The sequence below is a fragment of the Lepus europaeus genome, chromosome 5 (assembly GCF_033115175.1).
Source record: "Lepus europaeus isolate LE1 chromosome 5, mLepTim1.pri, whole genome shotgun sequence".
Classification (NCBI taxonomy): domain Eukaryota; kingdom Metazoa; phylum Chordata; class Mammalia; order Lagomorpha; family Leporidae; genus Lepus; species Lepus europaeus.
Window position 1 is genome coordinate 82,447,174 of NC_084831.1, and position 19,250 is coordinate 82,466,423.

Genomic DNA, 19,250 nt, shown 5'->3' on the forward strand with positions numbered 1-19,250 from the left:
AGTATATTATAAAAGTTTTTTTTTTTTACTTTTATTTGAATAAAGTAATTCATTAGTTTTGTTTAGAAATTATTCAGTTAAAGAATGTACTTTTGGAGTGAATCCAGAGGTTTTTGTTCATACAAAAACTTTATTACTGGAAAGTGTTAAAATACTTTTTACTTCATGAGTTTCAAATAAATGGTTTTCAACTGAAATAAATCATAAACAGTGTTGGAGCTGATGCTGTGGTATGGCAGGCTAAGCCTCTGCCGGTGGTGCTGGAATCCCATTTGGGCTCTAATTCGAGTCTCTGCTGCTCCTCTTCCCATTCAGCTCCCTGCTAATGGGCCTGGGAAAGCAGCGGAGGATGACCCAAGTGCTTGGGCCCCTGCAACTGCATGGGAGATCTGGAAGAAACTCCTGGCTCCTGTCTTTGGATTGGCCCCGCTCCAGTCTTTGTGGCCATTTGGGAAATGAACCAGTGGATGGAAGATCTTTCTCTCTCTCTCTCTCTCTCTAATGCTACCTCTCAAATAAATAAATAAAATATTTTTAAAAAAGCAAAAAATAATGTCTTAGATGTTTGCTATGTTTTTAAAAGCAAACTGTCATATATTTGTATATTTCACAAATTTACAGAAAAATAGTTTGAGTTTGAAATGTTGATTTGTATTGTACTCTTTTTAGGAGTTGCAGTGTAGTTGATCTTGGGTATAGAAAAAAAGCAAATGATGTAATAACTTGTCTAATTTTTATTTTATTGAGATCTTTAAAAGACTCACCCCACAAATTCTGTATTTTTTTTTACTGTCACTGAGATTACATGCATTTTTATTTATTTGTTTATTTATTGCTCAGTTAACAGCTTCAAATGCTATCTTTATGTAACCAGAGGGGCAGGGGTGTTTGTGTGTAGTTTCCTTAATCATTATGAGGAGTGTTTGTGTGTCTCCGTGTTTGTATGTGTGTTTGAAAGGCAGAGTGACAGAGAGAGGAGAGAAAGCCTCCGTATGCTGGTTCATGCCCCAAATGCCTACAACAGCCAAAGGTAGGAGCTAGTAACTCCATCCAGGTCTTGTACAAGTGTAGCAGGGACTCAAGTACTTGAGTCATCATCTGCTGCCTCCTAGGTACAGAAAGAAGCTAGATTGTGACTATGATACCTCTTCCTAAAAAGTTGGTTTTATATATTAGCCAGGATTCAATCCCAAATACTCTGATAATGGGATTCCAGGGTCCCAAGCAGTAGCTTAATCCCCTGTACCACAACACCTCCTACTCCAGGTTGTGGATTTTTTTAAAATACTAGTTTATTGACCTTTTTTAATAATTTTATAAAATATATTGCATGGTATCTTCAAATACTTAACAGTTTTTGAACTTGCTGGCTATAGAAATTATTTTAATTTGTTGAATAATTACTCTTTTAAAAACTATTAATTCTTTGAGTGTATTATTTGGAAGATTTAAGCCAAGAAACTAAAATCTGTATTTCTAAGAAGTATAACTTATTTATCTCTTTTCGCTGATAAATAGGAAGAAATTGATTAATCTCATTTTATCACTAAAGATTTTTCTCACTCAGATCAAAACTTTTCACTGTTACTGCATTAATTTAAAAACAGTTTTCAGTTAGAACATATATTGCTTATCCTGTATTCTGATTCTGTCAGGGAAAAAATGGAGTGATATTGATAATTAAGTGTAGGTATCCTTTTAAGCTTAATTGTAGGAGTTAAGCCAAGAAAAGATGCCAGTCATATTCCAGTTCTATGTAAAACACACTTGTTTTTCTGTTACTAACTTGATTTCCTGCAGTTGAATTAATGAGCTGAGGTACTAATAAGAAGTGACTAAAGGTGGGGAAAGTAGATACTTTTTTTAAAGATTTATTTATTTATTTGAAAGTTGGAGTTATACAAAGAGAGAAGGTGAGGCAGAGAGAGGTTTTCCATCTGCTGGTTCACTCCCCAGTTTTCTGCAATGGCTGGAGCTGTGCCCATCTGAAGGCAGGAGCCAGGAGCTTCTTCTGGGTCCCCGATGTGGGTGCAGGGGCCCAAGGACTTGGGGCCATCTTCTACTGCTTTCCCAGGCCATAGCCCAGAGCTGCATCAGAAGTGGAGCAGCCAGGACTTGAACCTGCGCCCATATGGGATACTGGCACTGCAGGTGGCAGCTTTACCTGATACACCACAGCACTGGCCCCTGGCCCCAGTTTTTAAAACTTACTGTATGCATACCCCAGCAAACACTCTTCAGTAACCAAGGGAGTAAGATAGATTTATATGAAAGAAAAATTGTTCCCTCATTACAAATTTTCTACTGTACGAATAGTAGAAACAACAAGCATTGAGTTCAGGAGAAATTTACCTAACCAGTATTTTGCAATTCACTACTTGAATATTAACTTTTGTTTCTATCTGATGATGCTTGTAGCAAGTTTTTTTTCTTTTCACACTCAGGAAAGAATATAATTCATTAATCTAGTAATCATGAATGCCTGTTATAATAAAAATGAACAGAAGAGTTGTGGTAGTGAGAGTCATGAAGTTTAAACAGACCTATTTGTTTTTGTAGTCTCCAGAGAAACTTTTTAATTACTAATTTTAAAAGTTGTATTATTAAAACATGTATCTGAGAGTCACTTTGAAAGTCCCTCCATTCTTATTGTCCAGGCATTGTCCAATAGACACCAAAGTTTTCCTATTCAGCAATTTTCATTTGTATAAAAAGAGCAGTTTACTTAAGGACTTGCATTGTCCTTATTTAAATCATTGTCTATCAAAATAGAGCAAGTCTGTTTTTTTTTTTTAAAGATTTATTTATTTATTTGAAAGTCAGAGTTACATGGAGAGAGGAGAGGCAGAGAGAGGGAAAGAGAGAGAGAGAGAGAAGGAGAGGCAGAGAGAGAGAGGTCTTCCATCTGATGGCTCACTCCCCAGATGGCCACAACGGCATAAGTAGTATAGTTAAAACAGACTTGCAGGGGCCGGCACTGGGGTGCAGCAGGTTAACACCCTGACCTGAAGCGCCGGCATCCCATTTGGGCACCGGTTCTGATCCCGGCTGCCCCTCTTCCGATCCAGCTCTGTGCTGTGGCCCGGGAAGGCGGTGGAGGATGGCCCAAGTGCTTGGGCTCCTGCACTTGCATGGGAGACCGGGAAGAAGCTGCTGGCTCCTGGCTTTGGATCAACACAGCACCGGCCGTAGTGGCCATTTTGGGGTTGAACCAACAGAAGGAAGACCTTTCTCTCTGTCTCTCTCTCACTGTATAACTCTGCCTGTCAAATAAAAAAATAAAAAATAAGAAAAAAAATAAAAACTGTTGATGAAACAGGACATGTGTGTAGGTCCATCTCTTCCAGGACAATAATGTATCTTTATTAAATCATATTTAAATGCAAATATTTAAATACCATATTCAGGTAACCTGTTAAGAACTGGTATTGGCTGGCGCTGTGGCTCACATGGCTAATCCTCTGCCTGCGGCGCCGGCACCCCGGGTTCTAGTCCCGGTTGGGGTGCTGATTCTGTACCAGTTGCTCCTCTTCCAGGCCAGCTCTCTGCTGTGGCCTGGGAAGGCAATGGAGGATGGCCCAAGTGCTGGGGTCCCTGCACCTGCATGGGAGACCGGGAGGAAGACCCAGCTCCTGGCTTCGGATCAATGCGGCACCAGCCGTAGCGGCCATTAGGGGAGTGAACCAATGGAAGGAAGACCTTTCTCTCTGTCTCGCTCACTGTCTATAACTCTCTCTGTCTCTCTCACTGTCTAATTCTGCCTGACAAAAAATGGAAGGAAGACCTTTCTCTCTGTCTCACTCACTGTCTGTAACTCTCTCTGTCTCTCTCACTGTCTAATTCTGCCTGACAAAAAAAAAAAAAAAAAAAAAACCAAACTGTCGTATATACAGAGAAACACTGAACCTGGCCTCTAACTATTAGAACAACATTGTTCAATAGTACTTTTTGTGACAGAAATATTATGTATCTTCTTGATAACTGTCCTGTAGGGCACCCACTAGTCATACTTGAGTTGTAGCTTAGTGTGATTGAAGAACTTTTCGTTTTAATTTAATCTTCATTTGAATTAATGCAGCCACATGTAGCTAATGTCTACCAAACTGGACACTGACTGTGGAAACTGAATTCAGTTGCTGAGACAATTGTGAAAAGTTCCCAGTTCAAGATTTAAATTACATTTCAGGATAGTGGTGGAAGAGAAGCCTCAGGGTCACACACAATTAATTCCTAAGCTAATTGTAAAGGCAGTTGCTACAGGACTTCAGAGAAGGAAGATAAGCTGGAAGTAGGATAGGCAGAATTTTATTAAGAGGAAAAGATGCTCCAGGAGTTTGGGACAGTGAGAACCAGATGCACACAGGAAGGAAAATCAAAGAAAATCTTCTATTTTTCATTCAGAACGTTGCCCAAAGTTATATCTTTGCTATGCTTTTCCTACTTTGGCAGGCACATTATTGAATGGCTGAAGTTGGCATTGCTATATTGGCAGTTCGATACTTTGATCCACAGCTTGAGAAGGAAGGCATTATTTTGTTTTTATTCACTGAGGTCAACAGCAAAAAGATATAAGAAATGTAGACTTAAAGAATTGCTTGACTATAGCCATATTTGCTCTTTTCACTTGGAATAATGAAGGTTTCACCACTTAAAAATTTTTGGTTAGTTATGTCTTTTCTTTCTAGTATAATAAAATATGATTTAAGTAAAGGAACTACAAGGAAAAGCAAATCTGAACTCTCCATTGCTTAGTTTTCATGAAGTATCACATTTCAGTTGAAAACTTTTTTTCTGTTTGGTAGTTGTTTTTATTGGGGGGGTGGGGATTATATTTAATTTACAACATTGCTTTGAAATACTTTATATATTCTTTCATTGGTATACCAATTTAAAGGGGTCACTTGTTTTGTTGTGGGCAAGAGTAATCTTTTGCTGAATGAGGTATTTTTCTCTGAAGGGAGGAGACTATGACCTTGTCTAAATAAGATTGGAGTTTGTGAACTCAAGAGGCTTCCATTGCCTTGGCAGCTCATGACAGGAGCCTCCGGTGATTACTAACACCATAAACAAGAGTGTCAATTGTTAAATCAACAACGCAGGAGTCACTGTGCACCTATTCCCCATGTAGGATCTCTGTCCTTAATGTGTTGTACTATGTGAATTAACAGTAAAATTACTACTCAAGCAGTACTTTATAATTTGTGTATCTGTGTGGGTACAAACTATTGAAATCTGTACTTACTATATACTAAGTTGATCTTCTATATATAAAGATAATAGAAAATAAATCTTGATGAAGAATGGGATGGGAGAAGGGGTGGGAGATGGGATGGTCGTGGGTTGGGAGATGGGATGGTCATGGGTGGGAGGGTGGTTATGGGGGGAAAAGCTGCTATAATCCAAAAGTTATATTTTGGAAATTTATATTTATTAAATAAAAGTTGAAAAAAATAAAACAAGGAACAAATTTTAAAAAAAGAGTAGTCTTTTGCTAATGATACAGTGCTCCTTTTTGTAAAATTTTCAAAATTAAAAATGTTTTAATATATTTTTTGAAATACACTAATACCTCTGTTAAAAATCTCTTCAGAAGTGATCTCTCACTCTGCCTTTCTTTTGCTTCTTTTCCTGGTTAGTGTTTTTATGAGGCAAAAATGTTGACTTTTTATCTAATTATTTCCTGCATCTTAAGTCATAATCATTTGATTTTCCTTTTTTTTTTTTTTGAGCATCATGCACAAATTTTAATATATTTTCATTTTCTTTCAATTCAGAATAGCTGCTAATTTCTCTCTGACCTATAGGTTAATTAGTAGTATGCAAGTTTCGAATTTGTGGGCATTTTCTCAGATAACTTTGTTACTCTCATTTCTAATTTAATTTCATTTTTGTCAAAGAGCTCCTCATTTCTTTCCCATCTCTAGGATCACTGTCCTTGCTTATTGTCTGATATCTTAAGAACTGTTGTCTTATTTATCTTGTTTGTTTGAAGTTTTGTTTGTGTCAGCTGGGAGAGCAAATCTGTCCCCTGTTGCTCCATCTTGGTCAGAAATTCTAAGTCTCCTGTAACTTTTTTTTTTTTTAATTAAGAAATATTTCAAACACATTGAAAAGATTGAGTATCAGTTATGTCTCTTTTCCCTGTTAGTTTTACCAAATTCATACCTTTTTATTTTTAAATGTTTTAGAAATGTAAGGTCTACTTTCTACACCCTCCTATCTTAATATCTTTCCTTATTCTCCAAATGAGAATGTGGTACATGAATAGTCTCAAATTGGATATATGCTTTTATACTTTTTAAAAAATTTAACATTCTTTTCCATATTTGGCCAAGGAGATACGTATTTATCTAATAAGTTGATTTTAGCAGTAGTACAGTACAGTGTATATCTCTACAAAAATATTTCATAAATCTGTTCATATTTGTATAGGCAATTATCTAAATCAGTTATGATTATACTCTTGTCACAATATGGCCAACATTCTTTTGCATTTTATATGTGTTATTATTTTTATATACAGCTAAAAATGGAGTTGCTGGTTCTAAGCAAATGTGAATAGCTTGAAGTTAACCATGAGTATAGTGATTGCCAAGTTGCTCTCTGTTATTACAGTTCCCTTTTCTTACCAGTTGTATTTTATTTTTTTCCAATCATCTTGGTATGAAAAGATATATCATTATTTTAATATGTATTATATATTCCTTTGTAATTGTAATAAAGGGTTGATCTTTTTCCATTTGCTTATTGTCTATTCTGCTTTCTGTTACTGTGAGTTACCTGGTCATAATTTTCCTTACGAAAATGTTGAGGGAAAGTCATTTTATCTCATGGTGCTCCAAGATAATGGCAAAAGTAATCCATCTATAATTTATATGATATTACTAGGATTCTTAAGATTTATATTATTTAAAAGACAGAGAGAGAGAGAGGGAGAGGGAGAGAGAAATACAGAAATCTTCCATCTACAGGTTCACTTCCCAAATGGCGGTAATGACGAGGACTGGACTAGGCTGAAGCCAGGAGCCTGAAATTCCACCTGGGTGTCCTACATGGGTGGCAGGGACATCTAGCATTTGGGCCATCTTCTGCTGCTTTCCCAGGCATATTGGCCAGAAGCTAGGAGTACAGTTATTGCTCATATGGGATTCTGGTGTCATAGGCAGTGGCTCAAACACTGCTGTACAACACCAGCCCCTTAAATTTTTCATTCAATACATTTTTATTTGTTTTGTGCATTTGAAAGAAACATGGCTTACTTACAATATTCAGTAGTATACGGGAACATGACTGATTGCCATTTGCTTACATTTAGTAGCATGACTAATACTAATGCCGATTGCCAACCTGGTGGGGGGGATCCCTCAAATTATTCCTTATTAAAGTTTTCCTTATTACATAATAATAGTGACACTATAGATCTGCAGTGGTGGCCTACCTGTTATCCTCTAATACGGTTTTTGTGGTTGAACCTGTTAAACCTGTGGTTCTTGTATTATCTGAATAGAAATAAGGAAACCAGTTATGAGTATTAACTGGTTCTCTATAGGATTTTGTTGTCCAGCCCTACCCTTAATGGAATGTGTCATTTTATAAACTTTATTCTGCTTGGTTATAAAGTCTAAGATAGCTCAAAATCTTAGATGGGTTTTTGTTCTTTTGAGATACTGCTTATGTCAGTGGGAAAGTTGGGTTTTTCATTTTGGAATAAATGACTTGATGTACTATGCTACAGTAAGAAGTCATATACTTCAAATTAACTATTTCTAAATTGTGATTCTAATACAGTTTTGTTTTATTATATTCAGTTATAATATAATGCTTCATTGATGGAGAATGGAGTATTTTTCCCAAATAGCTGTAGCCTTTTAAACATATTAAACATTAGGGCCAGCACTGTGGTGCTGGCATCCCATAAGAGCACCAATTTGAATCCCAGCAGCTCCACTTCGATCCAGCTCTTTGCTATGGCCTGGGAAAGCAGTAGAAGATGGCCCAAGTCCTTGGGCCCATGCATTCACGTGGGAGATCCAGAAGAAGCTCTTGGCTCCTGGCTTCAGATCTGCCCAGCTCTGGCTGTTGCAGCCATTTGTGGACTGAACCAGTGTATGGAAGACCTCTCTCTTTGTCTCTGCCTCTCTCTAACTCTGCCTTTCAAATAAATAAATAAATCCTTTAAAAAATAGAAAAATTAACATTAAACATTGATTAACATTATTTTTGGAAATTACATTTATGCAGTATGTCACACTGTGCTGTCTGATTTGCAGAATATAGAAAATTTCATTTTTTTCTTTAGGGATGTTGTACTTATTCCTGTACCAAATGGCTTTAGTGAATCTTTTGTTTTTTCTTCTACTTATTGTTTCTTGGTATGTCAGCTATAAGCTGCCATTTCTTCATTGATTCACAAGTATTTACTAAGTACCTGGTATGTTCAAAGCATTCTTCTGGAGCTATTCATATGGTAATTAGCCAAAGATTTAATAGTAATCAAATGCACTCCTTTTTCTCATTTAGCATAAAGTATGGCAGAGAAAGAAAGATATCAAGTAACTTAAAAAAATATTGGGACTCCTAGAGGCCCATAGAGCTCTTTTTGAGAATTGCTGAACTAGGGATAATGAAGAGAATGAAGGAAGGATACAGTCCCAAATCACAATTAAAGCAAAAGTTGTTTACAGGATTCAGTATTACCATTACTAAAGTTTTTTTAATTAAAAAATTATTTTCATTTTATCTGAAAGGCAGACAGAGAGATAGATGGAAAGAGATTGGAGCGAGTTCTGTCCACTGGTTCATTACTCAGTTGTCTGTGACAGCTGGGACTGGGCCAGGCCAAAGCCAGGAGTTAAGAATTCAACCTCTGTTCTCATGTGTGAGTAGAAGGGACCCAAGTATTTGAGCCATCACCTGCTGTCTCCCAGGCCCTCAAATATGGGATGTAGATGTTCCAAGATGCAAACATGACTCTTGGACTAGATGTCTGCCCCCACACCAGAGATCTTGCAGAGGAAATAGAAAGTGGTTGTGGCATTTGGCATCTGATTGGTTATGGAGGGCAAGGACGGGCATGGAGAGGTAAAAAGTGATTCATAGGTTAGAGACTTAAAATGTGTGATAGGCTGAGATTTAGTATGTACTGTTTAGTTACAGATAGTTTTAAATTGTATTTCTTATTGAGATGTGATTTTCACCAATACTCATTTTAGTAGTATGAAAAATGAGATAAGGAACAGATATTTGGCACAGTAGTTAAAGATGCCACTTGGGACACCCACATTCCTGGTCAGAGTGCCTACGTTCAAGTTATAGTTGTGCTGCTGATTCCAGCTTCCTGCTGACGGACACCTTGGGGGGCAGTGGGTGTTGTCTAAGGTAGTCGGGTCTCTGCCACCTACTTGGGAGATCCAGCTTGAGTTTCCAGTGCTTTGACCTGGCCTAGTCCCAGCTGTTGAGACATTTGAGGAGTGAATGAGCAGACTGGAAATCTCTGTCTCCCTCCTTCCCTCTTCCTTTCTTTTCTTTCTTTCTTTCTTTTTCTTTTTCTTTTTTTTTTTTTTTTTTGACAGGCGGAGTTAGACAGTGAGAGAGAGAAAGGTCTTCCTTCCGTTGGTTCACTCCCCTAATGGCTGCTACGGCCAGCGTGCCGCGTTGATCCGAAGCCAGGAGCCAAGTGCTTCCTCCTGGTCTCCCATGCGGGTGCAGGGCCAAGCACTTGGGCCATCCTCCACTGCCTTCCCAGGCCACAGCAGAGAACTGGACTGGAAGAGGAGCAACCAGGACAGAACCAGCGCCCCAACCGGGACTAGAACCTGGTGTGCCTGCATCACAGGCGGAGGATTAGCCAAGTGAGCCGCGGTGCCGGCCTCTTCCTTTCAAATAAATAAAAATTATTACTTTTAAAAATAGCTACCTTCTTAGCTTTAAGAAAATTGGAAATAAGTTTGGCTGAAAAAATTACCAGATTATTGAGGTATTTAACTCATAGACATAAAATCATAAATATTATTCTGGACATATAATGCATTTTAATAAAATATATATTTATTTTAGCCGGCGCCGTGGCTCAACAGGCTAATCCTCTGCCTAGTGGCGCCGGCACACCAGGTTCTAGTCCCGGTCGGGTTGCCGGATTCTGTCCCAGTTGCCCCTCTTCCAGGCCAGCTGTCTGCTATGGCCCGGGAGTACAGTGGAGGATGGCCCAGGTCCTTGGGCCCTGCACCCCATGGGAGACCAGGAGAAGCACCTGGCTCCTGGCTTCGGATCAGCGCGGTGCGCCGGCCGCGGCCCTCCGGCCACGGCGGCCATTGGAGGGTGAACCAACGGCAAATGAAGACCTTTCTCTCTGTCTCTCTCTCTCTTACTGTCCACTCTGCCTGTCAAAATAAAATAAAATAAAATAAAATATATATTTATTTTAAATGCTCTTCTAATGCTTATAAAGACATTTCATAATTGTAAATAGAAATGTAATTGTTTGTGTTGCTCGGTAAGTAAACATGGAATTTCCATTAGTTTCAGAGCTAAAAGGGATGAAATGAGGTTTGAGAGATAGTAAATTTGAGGAGGAAGGAACTGTAGTTTCTGTGATTTTCTTTCATTGTCCCCTACAGTTACAAACCTATTAGGTATGATTTGTTTGGTTCAGAAAATGACTGGACTTCATATGTAGACCTGATAAGATAAATGAAAACAGTGTTGGAGAAATTATCTTGAATCTTATTTTTTTCCTCAAAGCCTTCATAATTCTAGCACTCAAATGATTAAAACTTACTTTAATGGCTTAAAAATTATTGCTACTTTACCTCTGATATAGGCTTAAAAATCACAACTTCCGCCGGCGCTGCGGCTCACTAGGCTAATCCTCCGCCTTGCGGTGCCGGCACACCAGGTTCTAGTCCCGGTCAGGGCACCGGGTTCTGTCCCGGTTGCCCCTCTTCCAGGCCAGCTCTCTGCTGTGGCCAGGGAGTGCAGTGGAGGATGGCCCAAGTGCTTGGGCCCTGCACCCCATGGGAGACCAGGAGAAGCACCTGGCTCCTGCCTTCGGTTCAGCGCGGTGCGCCGGCCGCAGTGCGCCAACCGCGGCGGCCATTGGAGGGTGAACCAACGGCAAAAGGAAGACCTTTCTCTCTGTCTCTCTCTCTCACTGTCCACTCTGCCTGTCCAAAAAAAAAAAAAAAAAAAAAAATCACAACTTCCCAGATATCATGATTGTGTTTTTAAAAGTAATTATATTAAATTTGCTTGTGAACTTACTTCTAAACAACTTTACAGGAAGAATGACTTGCTTATCTTTATATCAGCAGAGTCTACACTGGGACTTTGTATAAGTAGATGATGTTTCATAAATTGTTAAATGAGACTTTTTTGAAAAAGCAAACTTGTATTCTAAGTCTAGAACAGATGGTATATCAGAGTACCTTTGTGCCAGAAACACATAGTTTATATCTTTTTTAAAACAATTATTTATGTGAAAGGCAGAGTGACAAGGAGAGACAGAGATCTTCCATCCACCCATTCACTCCCCAAGTGTCTACAGCAGGCCAGGTTGAGACCAGGAGTTCAGAACTCCATCTGGGTTTCCCACATGGGAGTTTCTCCACGTGTGCTGCTTTCCCAGGGGTATTAGCAGGTGAGCTGGAGTGGAGGTGGAGAAACTGGAACTTGAACCAGTGCTCTAACATGGGATGCTGGTGTCTGAATTAGTAGCTTTAGCTCACTGCACTACTACGTGGGCCCCTATAATGTATATCTCATCATGATGACTATTTTAGGCTACTCCTACCCCTTCCCATATGTGCTTTTATAGTACCTTATGGAATGTGACTTCTGTAGGAAACATGTGATCTCAGTTAAGGTTGTTACATACTATTAAAAATTATGTCAACAAAGCATACAATATTCTGAATAATTAATAATGTACTCACATCTGTGAATCCTTCAGGTGGGTAATAATCAAGTGTGTTGTAAATTATTAAAAATATTATCATAATTTACCATGAAATGTAAAGTATTTTAAGTTAAATTCTAAATCAGAATCCATTTAAGACACCAAGTTGTGAAGATTTCACTTGACTACTTCAAACAATACATTTGCATCATTTTAATTATTTGGATATATTGATTAGTGTATACCAGGTTTGGTTTTGTTTTGTTTTGTTTTAAAGATTTATGTATTTATTTGAAAGTCAGAGTTAACAGAGAGAGGAGAGGCAGAGAGAGAGAAGTCTTCTGTCCAATGGTTCACTCCCCAGATGGCTGCAACGGCCAGAGCTGTGCCGATCTGAAGCCAGGAGCCCAGGAGCCTCTTCCTGGTCTCCCATGTGGGTGCAGGGGCTCAAGGAAGAGGAGCTGCCGGGACTAAAACCGGCACCCATATGGGATGCCAGCGGTTCAGGCCAGAGTGTTAACCCACTGTGCCTCAGTGGTGGCCTCAACCAGTTTTACAATATAAGAAAAATGAATGTGATATGACTAAAAATGTAACTAATAGTTAAGAAAAAATATTTTTGAGAATTATAAAAGAAAATTATGTATCTGGGTAAGTATAAACTTGAATTTTTATTTAATATTTTTTTTTTATTTGAAATTACCTAGTGATGTGGGCATTTGGCACAGTGGTAGAGTAGCCTGGGGTTCCCTGCATCCATATTGGAGTGCCTTGGTTCACGTACTGGTTCTCCTTCCAACTCCAGCTTCCTGCTATGTGCACCTTGGGAGGCAGCAGGTGATGGCTTAAGTAGTCAAGTTTCTGCCACCCTTGTGGATACTTGGATTGAGTTCCTGGATCTCAGCTTTGGCCTGATCTGCCCAGAGTGTTGTGGGTATTTCTGCTTTTCAAATAAATAACTTTAAAAAGAAAGGACATTTGAACCAAAAAATTCTTAATGTGTTTTGAAGAAAATGTACTCTTAGAACAATTTCCAAGAGGCTGTTACCTTCACTTGTAGCATCTCAATTCCAGAGAGAAGACTATTCTATATGTAATGACCTTCAGCGAATTCTACAGCCATCTACCGTTACTTCTTTGATGATGAAATCCAATGTTTTTAGATAGCTTTCTCCCCTTCTTTCTTTCTTTTTTGTATCATTCCTTCCCTATTTTATTGTAAAACATCATAGACATATCAAAAGGTACATAGAGAGTAGTAAAACAAAACGCTGTTGTATTTACCACCTGGTAATATAGATGTCAGTACCATTGAATGAAGCCTTCTGGATTTTTCTCAAGCATTTCTTTCCCTCATTCCTCTACCCTGAGTTATTATACTAAATCTAATGTTCATCATTTCCACACCAGAAGTTACTTCTTGGTGAAATCTGTAACTCTGAAACCCTCATGGTAATTTAGAAATATTTTTCTTTGTGGCATCCTCAGACATAAAGACCAATATGCAAAAAACTGATTGCCCTTGTTTTCCTACACCACGTTTGTATCAGATTGCCAGTATAACACTTTATTGTTCAGTAATTTTTAACTTGTTTCAGCCATGTCACTAGGATTTTTTTATTGTTTCTATTTGTAAATAGCTGGCACTTATCTTGTACTTGACTAATTAGTTTCCCTTCCTTAGGGATGTTGTTTCGTATTGTCCATATAGTTTCATTGTTCCTTTGTATATCCCCCAGCTCTGAGTGATAGTTTACTTTCTGTTTCTTCAAACTAATCAAAAATAAAGCATCTAATGAGAGAACCAAATCTAATTCCTTTTGTCCTTCTGTCCCTTCTTGTCTGTCCATCCATTCATCCATTTGTTTATAACTCTAGTTTGGTTGCATTTTATTATATATTTTCATACAACATCAAAGATATCTACAACTTTTCCTTTATAATCTTTTACTATCTGCTTATTTAACGAACAATTCTTAGCATTATGCTTGAAAGAGATATACTGCAGTGTTGTCTAGCTTTCTGTTTAGTTATTAAAAAAAAGTAATTCCCTAGCATATTGGAGGTTTTTTTCTGATAGATATACATTAAACATCAAAAAATTAAGTTTAATCCCATCTTTTCACCATTTTGATACCCTACTATCCTTTGCCTATATATGTATTAATGGTAGTAATGTTAGCACTCTTGGTGATTGAATAAGTGATAAATATCAGATACTGTGACAGAGTGCGTGTCACTAATCTAATCATCTAAAATTCTTTGAGTCAGGTGGCATTAATTCCTTTTAAAGGATGAATAATTTGAGATTTTTGAGAAGTTATATAATTCAACTGGTAATAGAGTGAAGATTTGAACTATGAGCCAAAACTTTTGCTTTAAATTGTTCTGATTTTCTTGTAGATCTCAGTATTCTGAGTCTATTATCTTTGTCACAGAATCACCGTTTCTCCCTGCATTATACCCGTCTTTCCCTGTATCTATCTCTTAATGTCATCTTCATAACTAGAATTTGTGCATATTTCCAAAATACTCTTGGGAAGTGATGCAGTCTCCATTGAGAAATTCTAGCTAGGGCATATGGCTTTTAGCTCATGTTTGGAGATAAAGATATAATGTGTGTGTGTATAAATACGTATATATGTATATATATTTGCCTTTTGTTCTTAAGAGTCTGAAAGTATTTTGGTCAGTAATATGTGTATGGAACTAATTATTGTTCTTTCCTTAAAGACTTTTATTTATTTTCATTTTGTTTCATTGACTAGTTCATTCCCCAAGTGCCCAACAACAACCAGAACTGGGCCAGGCCAAAGGTAGGCATCCAGCTCTCAATCCAGGTTTCTCACATGGGTGGCAGGGACTCAAGTATTTGAGCTATCACCCACTGCCTCCTAGGTTGTGCATTAGCAGGAAGCTAAATTAGAAACAGAGGAATTATGATTCAAATCAGGAGCTCTCATATGGCATGCACTAATTATATGCCCCCATTATATCTTATATTATCAGGACTGTGGACAAAAAGAGGACTTGCACAGTTTTTGTCTTGGGAAGTTCAGGGAGGGGGAAGGTTCAGAATGAAGAAAGTTCCCTACTTTGCCTCAAAGGTGGCCCCAGGAAAGGTGTTTTATGTTTGTTTTTTTCTGATCATTGGGAATACTTCTTAATTTGTTTTTTGAAAATGTTTAAATTTTTAACATGGTTGATTTTGTATAAAAGAGAGATTCTAATAGTTAATCAATAAAGGTCTTGTGTGTGCCCTTTTGTGAATATATCCTCATAAAAAGTTGTTTTTACATATTAGCTCCCAAGAAATAGCAAATAGCTGTTTGAAAAGAAGCTAGGTCTGCATAGGTTTTGAACTTATGAATGTTGGATGGACTCAGGCCCCAGAGGTCTGGAACCTTCTACCCCTCCTTTGTTTGTTTGTTTGTTTGTTTTTTAAGATTTGATTATTTGAGAAGATAGAGTTAGAGAGAGGCAGAGAGAGAGACAGAGAGAAAGGTCTTCCATCTACTGGTTGACTCCCCAAATGGATGAACAGCCAGAGCTGGGCCAATCTGAAGCCAAGAGTCTCTTCTGGGTCTCCCGTGTGGGTGCAGGGGCCCAAGTATTTGGCTGTCTTCCACTGCTTTCCCAGGTTAAAGTAGGGGCAGAATGGAAGAGTAGCAGCTGAAACACGAACTGGCACCCTTTTTGGATGCCACCGATGCAAGCAGATTCTTAGCCCACTATGCCACAGTGCTGGCTCTACCTTCTACCACTCTTTATGTGTGTATGGTATGTTTTGCACACATAGAATTTCTGAAGGTGGCTTTCATTAATGATCCCAGATACATCTGTCATTTGCATCCTCAACCTTTTGCCCCAACTCAGCACATTAAGGAACAGCCCAGGGAACACTGATAGACTTAATCAGTGGAATGGTGATCAGATTTTCCTAGAGTCATTAGTAACCTAGTGCTTATCACTTGATAATGAGCTCTCTTGTTTAGAATAGTGATGAAGAAAAAAAAGTAAATAAATAAAATACTGATGAAGTAAAATTGCAGGTATTTTAAGCATAGAAGGTCAAAGAATTTTGGAGTGTACAGAAAAAATAACAGAGGAAATGAGTCTGTAAAGCAGTCGTTAAAAAGGACAGTTGCTAATAAAATTCAGATTTTACTCACTATATTATTTTCTTTTGTGTTTGAATATGCGTGTGATTTAATTGAAAAGAACAAGGACTTAAAACTGAAAGCCCTTTCTGTATTACAAATGTGAGGACTGTCTCTTGGTTTCTGACTTGTGCTATTTATGTTTCCCAGTACCTTCTTTACGTTTTCCTGAAACTTTTTCTATACCTAGAGCTTTTTGAGTCGGATTGAGGGTTAGATTTGGATATGAGAAATTGTTATTCCATCCATGAATATTGAAGCACATGTACTTTAAAACAGTATTTATTGATTAATGTAATGTGCCAAGCCCTGTGCTGGGGACATAATAGTAGCAAGAAAGATTCTGCATCTGTTCTTAGAAAGCTCATCCTGTTGTCAAGTAGGGAAGACAGATTAATAAGTGTTATGAGGGATGTGATAGAGAATGTGTATAGGTACTATGGATCACCTGACAGCAGCACCTAACCAGTATAGGTGAGGACTGGAATAGCTTTCTACCTGGACCTCGAGGACAGAAGAAAATGTTCCTTTCAAAGAAGTCCTTTGAATAATTGAATTCATTTATTCTGTTTACTTTTTCCATTACAGTCTACTGTTGTCTCATTTTAGCTGGTGTATTATTTTTAGTATCAAAATTCTTTTATAAATACCACTGATAGACATTTACCTTAAATACTTATATTTGCCCATATCTTTTAAAAATTTTTATTTGTTTTCATTTTATTTGAAAAGGCAGATCTTCCATTCTCTGGTTCAGTCCCTTCTTTCTAGAAGTCCTCCATCTGCTGGTTCACTCTCCAGATAGCTGCAATGGCCAGAGCTGGGCCGATCTGAAGCCAGGAACCATGGACTTCTTTTGGGTCTCCCATGCAGGGGCAGTAGCTCAAGGACTTGGGCCATCTTCCACTGCTTTCCCAGGCCATAGCAGAGAGCTAGATCGGAAGTGGAACAGCCAAGACTCGAACCAGCACCCATATGGGATGCCGGCACTGCAGGCGGCAGCTTCACCCACTACGCCACAGCACTGGCCCCTTTCTGCATTTTCAATTCCTAATACAAGTGTCTCATGCCATGTCCTACTTTTTCCAGGTTATCAAGTTGTTCTTTTACCTATTTTCTTTTACCTGTTTTTACCTGTTCATTATCTCTGATTTCCTTTTTTTTTCCCCCATGGGAAAACTAATAATGGCATCATTAAATTTATGTATAACATTTAAGAAATTGAATTTAAACACTGTTCCATGTCTGATTAAATGTGTCATTTTTATTCCTGAAGTTTACTTATACTTTTATATATGAGGAATATTTAAAGGTTCATGGAAAATGATTATGAAATGAAAAAGTAGTGACGGATTTCAAAAATGTTTTGTATCAAAATAAACATCATTAATTCTCTTTTCCACAAACTTTTTATGTTTTTTTTGTGTGTGTGTTTATGTATATTTTACACATATAAAAATATATATTTAAACTTCTTTTTTTTTTAAAAGATTTATTTATTTTACTTAAAAGTCAGAGTTACACAGAGAGAGAAGGAGAGGCAGAGAGAGAGGGCTTCCATCCACTGGTTCACTCCCCAGATGGCTGCAACGGCCGGAGCTGCACTGATCCAAAGCCAGGAGCCAGGAACTTCTTCAGGTCTCCCACATGGGCAGGGGCCCAAGGAATTGAACCATCTTCTGCTGTTTTTCCAGGCCATAGCAGAGAGCTGGATCGGAAGTGGAGCAGCCAAGACTCAAACCGGCGTCCATATGGGATGCCAGCACTGAAGGCTATGGCTTTACCCACTACGCCACAGCGGCGGCCCCTACACTTCTAATTTAGAATTAATTTAGGAGCCACAAAAAGTTTTAAAACAGTGTAGGAAGTTCCTCTGTACTATTCTCCTAACTTGCACCAGTTGATACTTGTTTTTTAAAAGATTTATTTATTTGAAAGGTAGAGTTACAGAGAGAGGAAGAGAGGAGAGATCATTCAGCCATTGATTCACTACCAAAATGGGTGCAATGGCCAGGGCTGGGCCAGGCCGAAGCCAGGAACCTGGAACTCCACCGGATCTCCCATTTGAATGGCAGTGACCTAAGTACTGAGGCCATTTGCTGCTGCTTTCTCAAGCCCATTAGCAGGGAGCTGGATCAAAAGCAGAGCAGGCAGAACTCAAACTGGTGCTCATATTGGTTGCTGGTGTTGCAGACAGCAGCTTAACCTGCTTAGCCACAATGTCAGCCCTGAATGATAACATCTTAAATGAGTATAACTACAGTATATTATCAACTCCAGGAGCTGAAATTGGTACAATCCAATTAACTAAATTAGAGATACTGGGTTTTGCTAGATTTATGTACATGAATATTTTTGTTTATATTTATGAAATTTAGTCCCATATAATTCATTTTTCATACTGCATGCAAGTTTCCAAAAATCTAGTGATTTAAGACTGTACATATTTATTATTTCTGTCTGTGCATCAGAAGTCCAGGTACCATTTTGTTAGGCACTTTGCTTTGTTGGCCAAAGCTGAGTGTTCATCTGGAGGCTTTACTGGGGAAGTGCCATGTTTCACACTCAAGTTGTTGGCAGAATTAATTTCCTTGTGCTCTATGTGACTAGTTTGGTGCTTCTTCAAAGCCAATAGATTTAAAGATAACTCTGCAAGTGGAGCAACAGAGTTTTATACAGTGAAGTAAATGTAAGACTCACATTCTGTCATCTTTGCCATAATCTTTTGAACAGAAACACGTCAGAAGTTTTGTGTAGGAATACAGGGTGTACAGTCAAGAAGCAAGGATTATGAGGATGACCTTAAGGTCTGCCCACCACTGTGTGTATATATTCATGTAATCAGCACCACAGTTGGTATTGAAAATAGAAAATAGTTCATTACCACCAAGAAACTTCGTCGTGTTACCCTTTTAATAGTCAAATGTTCTCCCCAACTCAACACCTAATAGGAGTTGTTCTTTACCATTGTATTTTTGTCCTCTGAAGAGCAGGCATACAATATGTAACCTTTTCACATTGGTTGTTTTTCACCTGCCATAATTCCCAAAAGGATGATCTAAGTCATTGAGGGTGTCAGTACTTACTTACTTATTACTGAATAGAATTCTGTTTTACAGATATACCATAGTTTATTCATTTACCCATTTAAGAACTTTATATTATTTCTAGTTTTTGGCTTTAATTTATATAAATGG

The 19,250-nt window shown here is 38.2% G+C and overlaps 1 protein-coding gene across 2 annotated transcripts in view; it reads left to right on the plus strand.

Annotated features, from left to right (window-relative positions):
* The window catches only part of PKN2 (protein kinase N2), a 149,676-nt gene that overhangs the window by 27,871 nt on the left and 102,555 nt on the right, over positions 1-19,250 (plus strand). The gene's annotated exons all lie outside the window — the stretch shown is intronic.